The sequence below is a fragment of the Meleagris gallopavo genome, chromosome Z (assembly GCF_000146605.3).
Source record: "Meleagris gallopavo isolate NT-WF06-2002-E0010 breed Aviagen turkey brand Nicholas breeding stock chromosome Z, Turkey_5.1, whole genome shotgun sequence".
NCBI classification, from domain to species: Eukaryota; Metazoa; Chordata; class Aves; order Galliformes; family Phasianidae; genus Meleagris; species Meleagris gallopavo.
In genome coordinates, this window is record NC_015041.2 from 26382372 (window position 1) to 26385324 (window position 2953).

Sequence of the window (2953 nt, forward strand, 5' to 3'; positions counted from 1 at the left end):
GGTTGACTTTCTTGAGAACTTTTTTTTTTTTTTGAAAGGAGTAATGACTGCCTTTCAAACTACTCTCTGATCTCAAAACTGTTGAATTCTATGATTATGCAAAACAGAAGACGCTATGAATATGATGTAGATAGGTGACAACACCTGGACCACCAACTTGGACTTTCCAATTGGTTGCAGTTTGAACCTAATGCTTGTTCAGCTGTGCCTATGATATGATATGAGAAGATTCAAGTTCCTCTCTACATTGCTGTTACCTTCTTGGATATAAAATCTATGTTTTTGAGATATGTGTTTTCTTAGGTTGGGCGAACACCTTGAATACCTCTGGCTACTTCTTTTACCTAGTGATAATCCCCTTTTTCCCTTGAGTGAAGCTGAGAGAGGAAAATAATCATAAAGAAAACTGATGTTTTTGTCTCATGCAGTAGACAGGCTTGCATTCTCTTGTTTTTGCTTTGCATTTCCTTGCATTTAAAACAATCAATTTTCAAGAAAGTGCTTATTTAGTACAGTACTGAAAGTACGTGTAAGGTGAAATATACTGTGTAACATCTGTAGAAAATTTCATTGATCTAATGGTTGTACTGAAAATCTGTACTTAAAGGAAGCTTTAGGAAGAGTAGAAGTCTGTACAAAGCTGAGGAGAAAAGGAAAGTTTGGTAGAAGAAGCCTGTGCAAACCAGGGTGAGGGAGGACTCATTTCCTTACATATTTCACCGAGAGGGCAGTTTGTCTGAGCCTTATATATACTTTCTCTCCTGGCACCCTGGGGTAAGGGATCCTCTGACAAAAAAAATCGTGCTTTTTACCTGGCATGTAGATAGATATTTGTTCTATCTACATAGATAGATATGTCTTCTTCTAGATATTTGTTACTTTCTGCTGTCCTCTTGCTGGTCTCGGGTTTGATCAGTAGATAATAATTTGGTGTATGAGCGTTTGTCACGTACTTGACAGGTATGACCCAGAGCTATACATCTGCAATTCACAGATCACCATGAAGGGGCATTGTAGTACTTAATGAGGGGAATACATCAGTCCATTATCAGTTTCATGCCAGGCTGCAATACCAAGATGCTGAGATACTAATGAGGATGTATAATCCAGAATGCCTAATAAAATGATATAAGATGAGGACAAGTGTGAACTCCTGTGCAGAATCATTTAAATTGATTTTGTATGTGTATTCCCAAAGCTGTGAAGGCAACACTTGTATTTTGTGAGATCTTGTTTGTGTTCATACCAGGATTTGTGCTTGCTACCCAAATATCAGTGGTCTGCAGTTTTCAGATGGAATTTCTTTCATAAAAACTTCTTTTGGACTTTTTAACACATTCTGTATGTAGATTCTCTTCTGTGTTCTGAAACTGTTCATTTTACTTCACACTTCTTTGTCTGTTACTGGAAGTATAAATGATGGAAATAGTTGAATAAAACTGAATAACAACTTACATTTTCTCCATGTTTTTGGAGACACTTGTGTGACATTGTGATGATATGTTTTGTTTAAACTTTTACCTTCATGTAATTTAAGTGTTTGATGACCATTAGTTTGGTGTTATTTTGGAGTAGGGCTTAAAAAGGATTGGATTGTACTACATTTAAAATATTTTCTTGTTTTAATAATGTCCGTGTTTCATGACAGCAGATAAAGAATTAATTTCCAATTCAAATTCTCTTCTGTGCCTTAATCTGTTAGAGCATGTTAAGGAAATGTTATTTGGTGCATATTCTCTGAGGCTATAGTCAGATGTCTTTTCTTTTTTTCTTCAGTTTTTGCTGTCTTAATGGAAGTAATCTCAGCCCTGCTGGGTTCCTTGGCATTTTTGAATCAAATCATTGCTCTTACAGAGCAAGCAGGTACTTGGAAGAAAATGAATAGTCTTTTATTCTGTTATGGTAATACATGGAATAGGTGAGGCCTAGTAGCAAATTTAGGAACAGGCTAAAGTTGTTTAGACTTTTTCCACAACTGCACATTCCTTGAAATGTGACTACTTTGTGATAAGTCTTTATATTTAATTCAGTGTTATTTTAAAGCATCCTTGCAGCAAGGGAATGTAAATATGGTTGTTAACCATTAGCAGTAGGGTGAAAAGTCATTGCAGTGATTTTTTTTTTTTTTAATGATGAATCAAAAGAACATATCCTTCTATCCCATGTTTTTAATTTTAATTAGGAAGCTTATAATACATCAGTCAAACTCAGCGTCAAATTACTTTTACATGCTTTAAATTGTTTCTTTTATTTAGAATAAAATGGTAAATGATGATTGAAATAGGAGTTCACTAGGTGAAGACTATGTACATCATTTGATGACAACCTTGCTGGAGGTAAGATGATGTAAGCAGGAAATTGAGATTTCAAGAGAGTGCAAGACTGTCCAAATTATGCTATATCTGAAGTAGAACTGAATGCTGAGCAGTTTTAAACACTTTTCTCTACTCTCAAAATAAAAATGTTGATCACCATCTAAAAAACTTTTCGGAATGCGGTGTAACTCTAACTTAAAGAAGAATAGTGTTTATCATTTACACTTCATCTACAAGTATGTTTTGAAATAACAGCATCAACATCTTTTCTTGTTGTGAAAAACAGTGTGTTGTTCTTCATTTGAGCAACTGCATGTAGCTACAAAACAGATAAGACTATATGTCTTAAAGGAGGAAAGTAATAGCCTTGATTATTTTATTCTTTGTTTAACAACTTAAATTCCATACCGTTGAGTTTAAAATAAGTAACAGCATTACCACGGGAAATGTATGCAGCAAAACTGTAATAATTGTATGCATAAAATACACTGCAGTTTTCTACACTGGGAAATAATGAGTATAAAGATAAAAAGAGGAACATTTCTGAAATACTGATTCTATGAGTATGGCGTAAGAATAAAAATCAGTTCTTGAGATTTACAAGGAAGTAGACTTTCTGAAAAGAAGATAGTAAATGA

At 34.2% G+C, this 2953-nt stretch overlaps 1 protein-coding gene across 2 annotated transcripts in view; it reads left to right on the forward strand.

Moving 5' to 3' along the window:
• The window catches only part of LOC100550263 (lysine-specific demethylase 4C-like), a 203726-nt gene that overhangs the window by 115541 nt on the left and 85232 nt on the right, over positions 1–2953 (forward strand). The gene's annotated exons all lie outside the window — the stretch shown is intronic.